This window comes from Pygoscelis adeliae, unplaced genomic scaffold (genome assembly GCF_000699105.1).
Source record: "Pygoscelis adeliae isolate BGI_AS28 unplaced genomic scaffold, ASM69910v1 Scaffold83, whole genome shotgun sequence".
Classification (NCBI taxonomy): Eukaryota; Metazoa; Chordata; class Aves; order Sphenisciformes; family Spheniscidae; genus Pygoscelis; species Pygoscelis adeliae.
In genome coordinates, this window is record NW_008824467.1 from 1,972,259 (window position 1) to 1,986,720 (window position 14,462).

Sequence of the window (14,462 nt, forward strand, 5' to 3'; positions counted from 1 at the left end):
CCATTAACTGTTTAGGGAAAAATATTTCCTAAATTATGAAACTAAACTTAACTAACAATAGAAAACCCCAAAGCACCTTTTTTTTTTCTGAGCTGCTAACATCACTGTTTGTGTCCAAGAGGTAAAGTGGCATACACTTAATTACATAAGATTTTTTGTCAGAAGGTTGTCAGAGTTCTCCTGCTGGTGGGGGTGTTAAAGTGGAGATGGAAGGCAAGGAAGTGAGTGAGTGGTGTGGGCACCCCATTCAGAAAACTTACCCATTCCTGAGACTTCAGACTGGAATGGACCCTTGCTCTGAACATCTCCCAATGAGTGCAAAAGCATGACTTTTCCTTCCAGATCTCTCTGGTAGAGAAGGCACAGCAGAAACTTGAACTAGAGTATCTCATATTCCACGCAGACAAACTTTTACAGTTACTTTCATACCTCCTTGTCTTGAGAGCCTCAGGACAGTCCTATGCAGTCCTATTTTTCAGTGAAAACATTTCAAAGGGCTTCGGTTTGTTTCAAAGAACAAATGAAACGTGATGAAAACTCTAAAAATACTACAGACTGAAGTCAGGTTCCTTTTAGCATTACCTGCAATGATATTTTGGGTACTTTCAGAAGTCTAAGTTAAGAAGTAAGAATATTTCAAATTAGGAAAATAATTAAATATGGTTAATCCCTTACCAAATATCTCTGTGGCCTAGTTATACTTGACTTTGGTGGGTAGGATAGGGCTAATCTTTACTTCCATTCTAGTTCAGTTGTTCAACCTCAAGACCACTAACATTCAAGCAGGCACTCAGGACCAAACTTTCCAACCCTCTTAAACTGTGATGATGCCCTTTTGCAACAAAAGCGTAAAATTTGGCTTGTCTTTAAACCTCTCTTTCTGACAGAAAATCATCCTACAAAGATGTATGTTCACTGAAACAGTATTTCAAGCATATTTACAGCACCTTGCTGGTGTTCACTGGATTCAGGGGAATAGGATTGCTTTTCCATCTCCTTTACTTTATGGAAAGCCTTGGTTGATCCTTTAGCACAGTATGGTTTGCCGCTTTTCAGCTCCTAGGCAACAATAACGTCTCATCATGATTACAGAGCTTCCTGCAGACAGATGGGCCCAATCCCAGTGCTCCATCAATTTAGTAATCTATTCCAATCAGGACTTGATGGATTTGATAGACCATCTCACTTGTAGCCAAGTGAGACAGATTCAAGACAGGTCAAAAACTGGGAGCCTTTCAGAAAAGCTTTCTGCTTTACACACAGACAATCATGCTAACAAGAAAGAAAAAAGAAAAAAAGGAAAAAAAAAACCAACAAGGAAACTTCTCCCCTGAACTCAGTACTTTAGAAAATAGTTCTGCTGTAACTGTATTAGTAATGATTGTGACTGGCAAGACTGAGTAAAACCCTTCATATGAGACTTTATGAGTTGAAAGGGACAGACAAAGCTATATGCAAATGGTGTCAAATTCAGGTGAATCGTTTGGTTGAAAAATTGTGGAGGGGAAGAACAAAAATCTGAAATATTTTTGAGGATGTTTCATTTGAAAGTGCCACCAATAAAATGACTTGCTCTTCAGATCAAACAGGATATTTTTTCAAGCACAGAACATTTCATTTTAGTGAGATAGAGATGGAAAAACAGTGTTTTGAGTTGCCTGGAGATGACTCTTGCATTCTTCCTTTTGGCATTTCAAGCAAAACAATCCGTAATAGCTTGTTACACACACGTCACCATTAACAACAGCCAACCGCATGCATACACAATAACGTACATTTAGTTTCTAGCATTTGCCTCTTGGCTTTGAAAAATGTTGTATTTCAATGCACTATCCTGCCCACACAGTTTTGTTAACTTCATTGGGAGTTTGAGATCAACAGGTCTGTTTGCAAGATCACACCTAACTGTATTGCAATCGCCATCAGCCAAGAGTGAGTGTAGTACCCTTCATGTGTAATGAATGGTGAATTAAAGAGGCTTTCAAAAAGCACAGACCATAATTTTTCCTTTGGTCTATATTAAAAGTAGCAGAAACAACAGCAAAGCCTTTTTTTTCTTTTTTTTTTTTAATTTAACTGGAAAAGGTGTTTGACACAAAAACAAAAACCACACATTTTTATGCTCTAAGAGAAATAAAGTTTTTCAATATTTAAACATCACAGATACTCTTTCCAAATTTTTTTTGGTGTTTCTTAGCTCACAGTGTTCCACTGATTTAACTGTGTGTGGAAATGTTTAGAAATACTCTAAATAATTACAGTGAAATAAGTTAATAAAACCATTATATCTGTTTTTAATGCAAGGGGAAAGTTATGTGAGAGAAAATGATATTGCAATATTAATTTAAAGCTGTTGCAGTTTTTGTACACTTTTTGGATACTCCTTATCTTTCAACAGCTCTCCTTAACTACAAGAATTAAATGAAATTTCCTTAATCTTTCCAGCCTCCTTTGTCATAGGGCTAAACTGTTAATCTGAAAGTTTTACCTAGGATTTCAAGGAGCAGGTTTATGAATGATTTTAAAATAACATTTAATACTGGACATAGAAACTTAATGTTTCCTATTCTTCTTCTGGTGTTGTAAATCAAGCAAAATCTTTCTGCAACCTGCTAAGTGTGTAAAATTTTTGGAAATGAGCAGGGGAGTAAATTGTTTTTTCTCCTAAACTTTCAGGAATGTAATGAATATGATCTGGGGAACTTTTAGTAAATACAAGTACTTAAAGCAAACAATGGTAGCAATTTTGAAATGTGATTTGTATTAGCACGGTACTTCTGAGCCTTTCCTCTCAAATCCCTCGCAACATAACCACATTAAACTACAATCCTATGTCTTCCTTGGGTCGCTTCTTAGCCTGAAGCTTTTTGAGTATGTTCTCTGGTTTATCTTAGGTTTTGCAATCTAATCACTGCTGTGTATAGCTGAATTCCCTATTGAGCATTAATAGCATGTTAAAACAGAGTGTGAAAAAAAGTCAAAGGAAATTACTGTCTTTAATAAATATAAAAGACACCTTCTCCTTCTCTAATTTGAAATTCAAGGATGCCTCCACATGAATAGATTCAAAGACAGAGAAACACACAATAACAGGTCTGGTTATACGGTTTGTTAAACACAAAATAGAGCTGTGCAGCACAACCTCTGTTTCTGTCATGACTGCAAAAGTAATAACATGTTTAGAAAAGAACACTTTTTAATGAAGATATATCTGATGCAGGGAAGGAAAGGAAAGAAATTTTTCTATCTAGGTTGTCATAGCAGACTGCATGAACACATCCATGCTCATTTTATGCAGGCTGCAGGGGAAAAAATAGTCAAGATCTAATTAATTTTACCAGCTTACTGGAAGCGGAAATTTCTCCTCTGTTAGACCCTGACCATTATGCTCACTGACCTTCACTCCACAAAGATCTTCCCCCCAAGAAAATATTCTGTGGGAATTCTGCTTTGTGTTTCTTTATTCAGAGTGAGATTTGAGATAACTTGCACTCAGCTTGGATCCAGCTTCCTGGGGAATAGGATAAGCTTTTTGAGAATGTAAGAGAGGAAGAGAAAAGAGGAGAATCTAGTTAAAAATCACAGACAGATGCAACACACCAATTGTTCCTAATTGTCACTACAGTGTAAGCTAATTCTAAAATATGCATCAGGGACTCAGTCATGCACCATGCAATTTTCCATTGTATTTCAGTAGAATCCAGAGCAGTAAAAATATTAACATACATTTTAAATGTGTATGGCTTATGGTGTAAAAACACACATCATTATCTACAAATTAGTTTGTGCTTAATACATTCTTTGTGACTTTTTAAACTATTTGCATAGCAAACACGTTATAGCCTGGAAAATGTCGAGAGCAAGAAGGTCTTCATAAGAGGAGTGTGATAAGAAAGGACAGCTGATAGCAATGGTGTATCAGAAACTTCAAAGGTTTATGCCTTAGCAAAGACGTTTCCTACTGTCTTTTCTCACTTGCCAACACTTCCTTCTGTACCCCCAGGCAGAGTAACTGATCTGAGCTTAAATAAGTTGGTGAGTTGGGCAAATAGTTTGAAGAGTAGTTTGAAATCAAAGGAATAAAGGTGTTTTACATGAGAGGAGTTATTCTGTCTTCCTGTCCATTGTAAAGGGCTAGTACAGGAGGGGGGTTCTTTGAGTTGTTAAATGTAAGTGGAGGGCAAGGAAAAACACGTGTTTATTGAAGTCAGCTGTGTGTAAAGCTTTTCATTGATGCTAATGAAACATCCTTACTCCCTGGATACAGCTATTGGCAGTTGTTTGAAAACATGCATATGAATATGAGTATATTTTGTATTTTTTACTTCTTGGAGAGTTATTTCAAACTCTATTTTAATTATCCTAAGTTTGACTTAAGATAATTTTCATGTTTCATAATTTTCATACAGCTGTGGAACTTTTTAAAATTTTGTAAAAAAAAGAAAGGGGAAAAAACCCCAGAAGTATAATCTTTTGGCATTTAAATGTGAAACATGTCATTTGAGTCAAAACTACATATATTGTGTGTCACAAGTATTGAATTGTCTTTTGTCCTTTTATTTGCATTCCACTTCGACTCTCCAGCCTAACAGAAAAGCAATTCCTTCCTTTACTTTTGGTACTGTAATTAGTTGACAACTTGAATATAATGCTTGGTGAGAAGGAATGAAGTGAAGGTGAATGAAGGTCATCATATATCCTTGATAAATGAGGATGGAAGAAAACTAGGAGAAGGTGGGTTAAGGAAAGTAAGTATTTTCCTTCCTTTTTTGATCTATTCTTTGGCGGTAGGTGGTGGCTCATGGCTTTGGGGCCTGCGACAAAGTGCTAGGAAGCTCATTGTTTGGATGAACGAGGGTTTAATGTCCTTCCAGCCTGAAAAGCGGTGCTTGGGGCTGATACAGCCTTCACCAAGGAAGTGTATGTTGTGTAAAAATCCAAAGGTGTTCTTAAAGTCAAAATGCAGGGAGGCATTGGGGTGGGGACAGGAGAAAGGAAAATGTGGCATGGTTTGGAAAAGCAAAGGTATACCCTCTCTTCTATCTTTGTCCTTCCCCACCACCAAGCTGAAAATGTCTTTCTTTCTTTGTCTGAGCTTTGCATGTAGATAGCAGATCCTAGTGTCTTTCCCCATAAGCATAGACACTCTTCACTCAGTAAACATCCTTTTCAATGCTGTTATAAGATATTAGAGTAAAAACCAAGCTTATTTACCAAGAGACATTTTTTATTTATTTAGGGAGTTTAATTGCCAAAAGGGTTGCTGAGGAATAGAGAGGCTGCTTTTCAAAGAAAATCTTTATTAGAGAAACAGTCACTGATTTGAGATGAAGTATGTGACTAAGATTTCTGAAGATTGCATGAACATTTATAAAATGTCATGCTGGAAGAATCGCTTAAACAATTTATATTTAAAAGCCTGGACAGTTACCTTTAATCTAATAGAAAACCTATTCTGCTTAAAAATAAATGCTCGTTAAGAAAGCTGTGATCTCAAGGCCAGTCAGAAGCAGGCATTAGCATTTTCTTCATCCTGTGATGTTAAAACTGAACACCTCCCTTCAGTGAAGAAGAAGGAAGCTGTTGGATTCGTGAAGTAAAGGAGTGATCTCAGTGTGCAAAGGTATTAGAGCCACTATTTTACTTCTTAAGGCACAATTTATGACAGAACAAGACAATGAAAAACATGCTCATCTATAAAATTAACTAAGTGTAATTAAATTGGGTAATGGGGCATATATAATACTTTTCAAAAAAATATTTATGATTTATGCTTAAAATTGTGCTTCTACAGAGTATTTTGTTAAGAAATGGGATCACAAATGAATGGATCTACATTCCATTTCCAACTGGCATCCATTGTTAGACATCACCACAGGGAAAACTAGCATGAATAGTTGACTATCTCTCAGCATTTCAAGAGATTTGTAGGGATTTCTTACATTAGAATCATAGATTTTGATTTGAAGATTGGCCCACATTTTTGTAAATAAGTAAGTCTCTTCTTTGGATTACTTAATACATGTACAGGTTGAGGAGGGCAATTTGAAAAATCAGAACCCATCTGTACATGATCAGGGAATCACTGTAGCCCTGTGATAGTGACAAGACATTTTGATGCTGGCATCTAAAATTATGTGTAACTCCAAAATAATATAAAGAATGTAGCTTCCCATATAGCTTTGTGTTGTTTCACAGGTTTCTCTTTTTAACTAGCTTATTTTAGCTAGTTAAAACAATTACATTTTTATCCTAAGTATGTTTCTTATAAAAATAGAAATCTAATTTTCTATACAAAGGTTAATGGAGGATTTATGCATGTAATAATATCAGGATGATTTGTTAGGTATGGGTGACCTATGAAATGATCTTGGCAAGCCAAAGTGTTCATTAGCTATAGTCATTAAACTCACAGTAAATCTTTGAGATGCATATATAAATATATAAAACATACTTTTAAAAATAATAATTATATTTCAGACACACCAGTAAAGCCTGGGAGGGTTTCCAGTTTATTTATCTGGGATTAGATTGAGATATGCCATTAATGTTGCCAGTAGGCAACAAGAACATCTTTATGAAGATGGTTTTCTAAGTAATTAATTGAGGCTGAAGACCCTCCCTTAAACAGCATTCTGTTCGCTATGTATGACGTTCATTACAGACACTTTTTGGTAATGAAGAATAAATCACTGTAACAGCCAAGTTCTGTTTTTTTGAAAAAATACATGCAGAACGCCTCTTTGGCTAAGCCTGCACTGTGTAAGGTTGTTTAAATCTAATTTTATGCTGTCCTTGTGATTTCTTGTTGTGGGCCTCAGTTACTTAGTTTCTCTACATATAAAAAAATGGCTAAAAATATAGAATGGCTAAGGACGACTCTTAATGATGTTGTACAATTTCCAATTTTCCTGCTTGATTTTACTGTAGATTTTTTTAAATGGTGTTTATGGCTTTGTCTGCATAGAGAAAGTATTTCGGTTTTGTCATAGTGGAATAGATAAATCAGAACAACATAAGTATGCCTGTGCATAATTCCCAACTAATTACCTTCATCTGGAAAAAAAAACTGTACAGTTTGTTTTGTATAATTGGGTAGGTGGCTGGAAAAACGTGGGGTTTTTTGAAAGCTGTCAGACATAAGCACAAATGTGCATGAATATATTTCAGGACAAAATCCAGAGTAGGCTTTGTGAACACAGATTCAGTTTTCCCTCAGTCATTATTTGTACAAAGCTCCCCATATTTTCTTTAACTATGTGTGCCTGGGTCTTCTGAGAGTGCTGAACAACACTACTTATGCTTAACCACTGCATGTAAGAGTCATCTCCAGTATGCAGCAAGCATTGTAAGGGCACAGCTACACTCTGGATGTGCGTGACACAGTTTCACACCAAAAAATCATATGGATACGCTAGCACAGCTTAGCATGGGGCATGGCAGCTTCAACAGAGCTCTGACTGGTGATGGCTGCATGATAAAGCTTTCACCGAGTTCTGGCCTTACCAGTATCAAAGTATAAATGATGATGGTATTTCTGTTTGAGTAGTTTTACTCAAATTCTAATAAGGATTTGGAGATCTAAATATATTTTTGTTTGTTTGACAGCATACCTAGAATGTTTTCTGCAAAATCTTAGGCCAGCTAGCAACCTGATTTTTCAATTAAGTTTTACTCATTAAAGAAGCCCGTTTTGGTTATTTTAATAGCAATTTTAAAAAATGTAAATGATAGATTCCTACTTAAGCCCCTCGTACTTCCAGTGTGAAATAAGGCAGGAACTCTATCAAATGTGATCCCTCTGGTATTGGGGGGAGGGGAGAGAGGTTTATGGATGAGTAATTCCCTGTATTTTTTTTTTTTGTATCTTAACTTTTCATAAGGTTCTCATTACTGACAAACATTAGCAGTGAGCAAGCACTCTAATCACATTTAACATCTGCTGTACATTTAGTTGCATATAGAATTTAGCAGCTCTAGAGGAATAGAGGATGTTAGATTTTTTCCTCATATGCTCATTATTGACATTTGGCTTGAGCTACATTATAAAATCAGTGTTGAGTATGGGTCTGTTGGTCTTAGCTCAGTCTCTCATGAATTGTAAGCATGACTTGAATAATAAGAGGGTAGTAAAGTATAAGCCATGTGTTCAGAAATGAATTGCATAACAGCCATCTGAAACAGCAACACTGCCATGCAGGCAGCACAGGCAGAGCAAAGTACATTGTAGGCTACTACACTTATTGTTATTGCTAAATGGTTGTAATTAATTTAGAAGAATGTTGACCCTACTGGATGATTCAGTATAACATGGCAGTGGCTGTTATACATGAATGAATTTGTTTATTAGATGCATTAGGGTATAATTGTCCTTTTTTCTTGTAATAAAATCAGGAGATATAACATTATTTATTAAGATGTTTTAGCAGAAGAACTGCTGAAATACCTTGTCTGTGTAAAAAACATTATTTGCCTTTAAAAAATTAAATTTGTCTATATAAAATATACATTATATCTGGGATTCTACAGCTGTGCAAAAAGAATAAAAAAACCTGTGACATAGCATTCTTTTATAAGTTTCCATTTTAGCTACTTCTGCATGTGATCTCTAGGTTATAGATATGTAAGCAATAACTACATCATTAAAGGTTCTTTGAGATTTGCAACTAAAAGAGAAATAAAACCTAGCATTCACATGTAAATATTGAATTTCTTCTGACACAATATAGTAATGATTGTGCTTGGATACGTACATACATGATGATATTGGTATGTGTGGCAAGCTACACTTTGCTTTCTTGCTCAGAGTCTCAGTTACATGTGCCTTGTTTAATTAGGTATGGCTAATGATTATCTGTGCTAGTCTATGCCTTGAATTTAAATTGAGCAACAAGACCGGTCATTTCCTAATGATTCCATTAACACTATTTTAAATTCAAGAGATTATTTTATTCAGGTATAAAAATGCTTGCAGAAGTATTGTGATTCAAATCTACTACTATCCTATAAAAAAAGCTGAAAAAGTAAGTGTATGTATTAAAGGTGACAGAGATAGATGAGATTAGCTTAGCTTTTTGCTTGACAGCATTTTCCCACGACATATGCTCAGTGCTATCAGGGCTATTATAGAGAGCACTGACTAATCAGGGAGACAGATTCACAAACAGTGACTGCAACACATGGTGGCCTCTCAGTGTTAAAAAGGACCATCGCAGTCATTTGTAAACATGGTCAGATAATGTGAGTATTTGTCATTTTGATTGTTTCAGCCACAGTCATCAAACCCAGAGATCTTTTGCTTGCTACTTCAATGGTTTGGAAAGGAAAAGATCTTGTAAGTTAGCAGTGTCCACTGCTGCACAGAAGTGAGGGAAAATTCTGGCAGTTTTTTGATGGACTTAATCTTGATTAAGCGTATTATAAGCATTACCTTTAAGAGTAATCAGTAACTGTGGTTTTAATGACAAACTGACGTTAATTATGGCTGGCTATGTTAAGCCATGTTAAGACAAAACCTCTTATTTGTCAAATGCTGTGTCTATGTGAAGAAGTCAAGTAAATCTTATTGTGGGGAGAAGCAGCTAAAGTTCTATGTGACTGATATAGCCAGTTGTAAGTGCTCTGCTGACCTAATTTTACAGCTGCTCAGAGAAGACATTTGTAATGGGCTTGTGATTGGATCTATAGCAATCACATGCAGTGAATACAATATCTTTCATTATGAGAGATTTCTGTGGTATGTGCACAAGCTGTTAGAATCAGTCATAACACTATTTAGTAGAGGAGCCAAAAGCTTATAGATGTCAAAGCAGAGACTGATAATTTAAGCTACAGACATCAGTGTTTTTTTCATTAATCTTGCAGTCATCTCTTTCCAGAAGGTCAAGCTAGGGGTAGCAAGCTCTATCAGATTTGCAGGACAAAACTGTGAAGTTATTTTGCATCTTTTATACCAAAGGATTCAATGAAAAATGTCCACCATTCTCTTCTCCACCTTAGTTTTCCATTAACTTTCTTTAAAAGGTTCCATAATGGGTCAGTTTGTTGCTTACCTCCCAAACACAAGTTGCCATGGGAGTTATTTTTCTAGTTTCAGATTCCCTGATGTCTGCGGTACAGGCAGAAAACTAAAAACATCATCAGCCATTTAAGCAAATATCTTTGCCAATGAATGTTTTTTTCTAGTGCCAGTTTACTGGTGTATCATACATATGAAGTTTAAAAGTCTTAAGCAGTAGGATCCTGGCTGTCTCCTGTCCAGAAACATGAGTCTAGTCTTGCCTGTACTGGAGTTAGGAGCAATTTCCTAATGATCTCCGTGGAGGTATACTATGTCCCCGTTCAGTCCAAGAGATCTTTCTCTCATAGGATTTTCTGGATATTCTTCTTAAATTTCATCCTTAATTTAGCTGGCTAGTTGTTTTTTTTTTCATTCCTGTCAGTGTTTAAGAGGCATTTGGACAATGCCCTTAATAACATGCTTTAACTTGGTCAGCCCTGAAGGGGCCAGGCAGTTGGACTAGATGATCATTGTAGATCCCTTCCAACTGAAATGGTCTATTCTATTCTACTCTAGTCTAGTCTAGTCCAATCTAGTCTAGTGTAGTCTACTCTACTCTGCTCTACTCTACTCTACTCTACTCTACTTTACTGTTTATACTTTTTGTTGTGTTTATTGTTGTTCTGATACTTTTAATTATCTAACAAGTAGTGATTCTGTCATCACATATACCCTAGACTGCAACATAGAAAAGCTTTGCTTTACTTTGTGATAAAATTTGCATGTGCATATTTTAAAACACTATTTACATTTGTAGTCTCTGATGGTTAATGATCCTTCATAAGCCTGGATCTAGAGGGTTTTCAGAAAATTATTTTCACAATTCATAAAAAAGAATTCACAAAAATCTTGCTAAAGAAAGATTAGTACAGGCTAATATTTCAGACAGTCCTTATTATTAATATAATCAAAGGAAAAGGTTTCCTTATGGCCTGTCCCAGATTCTCGTGTCCCCCACCCTCCTGCTGTGCCCCGCTGAGAAAAGCCCGGCTCTGGCTCACTGACAGCCCCTCATAGGCACAGGGGGCTGCTGTTAGGTGCCCCTGGAGCTACCCCTGTCCAGGCTGAACCATCCATGGTCCTCCAGCCTCTCCTCACAGGGTGGATGCTCCAGCCCTGACCATCTCATTGGCCCTTTCCTGAGCTCAGTCTGGTTTATTGATTTTTTTTCTTTACTGAGGAGTCCAAAACTGGACACAGCATCTAGGTGATTGTATTGAACATTTTAGAACAAATCCCAGAACTTTGTTAGCCACAAGATAATCCTAAATATTACAGAAAGATCTACCCTGTCACACTCACTAACAGACAGGTGTTTTGAATATAACCTGTGTTACTCAGTGATAACTTATTGTCTGTATTCTTGGGTCAAAATGGGGTCTGGGTCAAAGTGGAGAATTTTGCAATAGTAATGCAATTCTATGCTGGAGTCCATGTGAGATGGATCCCTGACAACCAGAAATAAGTTGGAAAATTGTTCTGACAGAAAGACTGCATACGCTTCTCCAGACTTCCAAAACCAGGAAGAAATTCTAATCTGAGCTCATTTGTTTTTGGATGTGACATTTCTGCATAATTCTAATGGGAGGTGTAATTGAGCAGTGAATGGAGGATGCCTTACACCCAAAGAGTCTAACTTGTACGGCTCAGCTGTATTGTTCTACTGGACTAGTGAAAAATGAAATGAACTCTAATGTATGTTCTGACCTTAAACTTGCTTTTTTAAACTCCTTTGGCCTATGAAAGACGAGCGTATACTGAAGATACCAAGTGTGCTTGGTAAATGACCTCAGGTGATGGCATTGGGAACTGCAAATGTTATGTTTATAATGTATGAGATTCACATTTCTTAAATGTTTAAAAGATTTCTTAAATCTTTAAAAGATTATAAAAATCTGTACATTTTAAACAAATCTTTGTGCATGGAGTGATTAAAAACACGGCAAATGTTCCAAAATGTCCTGTGTTTTCCCAGCTGTAGCTGATCTCTCTATGTTTTAATGCAAGTTTCTTTATGTAAGTATTTAATAATAAAGTACATTTAATATCATTAGTTATCCTCATGCTGATCTTTGCCAAACAGGTCTTATTTGTTCTTTTCAACTTGAGGTATTTGTGTGTGTGTGTGTGTGTGTGCATGCGCGTGTATAGTGCAGAGGATATATTACAGCTGATTTTACAACTGGGCATACTTTCTATTTTTTTTAATATGTAGAACTTACAAGCCACATAAAACATGTTGTACCAAAAGTACTCTTGCATGTAGTTTCAAAGGTGAAATTGACTCTGCTGGATGCATGGGGAAATTAATGTTTAAGGCACAAAAAATTGGGAAAAATATTTGGCTGAGCAGCAGGGACCCATTCTCCTGAAAAGAAGGGGCATTTGCACTTTCTTTCACTTACAGATAACATTCTATTAAGGCCTGAGACGTGATTATTTTCCTAATTCTGACTTTTGAACCTGTTATATAGGTCTCTGCACTCCAATTCAGTAGCTTTATTTTAGAACGACCCTTTCTTTCTCTGAATTGAATCAGATTCACACTGTTAAAATGTTTTCTCTTCCATGTGTTTGTTTTCTTAGCCCCTGTTCCAAGTTGTAGTGCTCTGGTCTGCTTCATTATATTGTTGCCTTCCTGATAGTTATATATGGAAAAGCAGCATGATGGTGAAAATTGCAAAGATTTTAGAAAACATTTTTTATTCTGTGGAAGAATGCGTGTGCCCATGTGAGAGTTTATTCATGCCTAAAATCTGAAAAGTGAAAAATTGTAACTAAAACGTGGTCACTAGCCATATTGTGCTTTTGAAGTAATGAAGGTCACTGAGATTTTGTACATATACAAGAGTGTAAAATTAGTTTCCTTCTGTAAATGTAAAAGGAGATACTTCCTATTTGAGCTACAGGAGAGTCTCCTTAAAGCCTTCATTTTAATATGATTTCAGTAGTCTTTTAATGGATGTGATATACTGTCTATATGGTAGGAGCAATTGCATATATCTTGCAAAATCATTAATAATATTGCTTAGTGAAATTTTCTAAGTAAACATTTTCCTGCATGCAAACAGCTGGAAAAGACACTAATAACATCAATCAATTTAGGTTTACTTGAAGTGTAACTGGAATGCCCTGTAGGGCTCATTGATATCGTTCAGCTTTGGGTCTTTTCCAGCAGCAGCATCTGCACACTTAACTTGGTGCTGTTTTGCTGTAAACACTACAAAGATTGCTTCTAGAAAAGATATGGTTATATTATGAAATGTCATAGAATTATGTAGAATTTGAATTTCCTGTCACGTCAGTCTTGAAAAATGTGTAGAAAGTTTTTAAAGTTTCATGTAACACTTCCATAGAGTGTAAAGTTTCCCCATTTTCTCCTCCAGTGCTACTGCAGTCAATTAACAGACATAATATGTAGATTTAGTCCTGAGTTTGGTCTGGCACCTGGTTCTTTACTACTGCTATTATAAAGAAAAACCTTTCACAGCTTCACTGGGAGTTTTGCTTACATATGGAATGTGGGATAGCCCTGTCCTGTCACTAGAAATACTAGTACACCAATAGAGATGTAAACCCCATGGTTACGTTAATTTGAAACACCAACTGAAACAATTTGGATAGAAATCTGACCAAATCGTGCTTATATTTAATGATACCATATAAAAAATAAGTGGAAACTAGTTCATTGCTTAGTAAATGGAGAAAATGTGTGACTGTGGAAAAAGACTTTTAGTCTTATTTACAGACTTCTAAGTTACAATAAATAACTTGAGATACAGTGCAAAATTTCTTGATAGGAGAAATTATAATGCATACATACTTTCAACAAGTAAAGAGACCTAGTTCATGCCATTTTCAGCTTCTTAGTTTTCTCTCCTTTTTTTTAAGGATGCATTATTATGAAGCCCACTTTTTCCAGATTCCTAGAGCTGTCATTATCAAGACATAGTCACAGTGGGGGAGGATGTAGTGAATTTTGTGCTAGTCATGAGGGATGTGAAGTAACCCAATTGATTTTTGCCAGTCCCTTTAAAAGACTTTCCATTTCCTCCCAGTTTAAAAGCTTTTCCTTCATTTCAGACCACAAAATACAGTCTTCACTCTTGAGAGAACTGAGCTCTGACCAAGGACTTTGTAAATGCCAGCCTGAAAAATAGCTCTGTTCAATTCCTTCATGGGGAGATTGCTACCTCCACTGAGTGATACTGTGTTTGGGGGGGTCTCTACAGAAAACTCCATAGAGCTGTCCCAAATAGGTAATTCATTTTTACTTACTATTCTAGATTTTCAGAGCTTATCTCTGAATAAATTTCCATATCATCATAATATATTCAATACAGTGATTTTAACCCAATTTATGTTTAACATATGGAATTTAGTAGAAATTTTAGAAAACCAC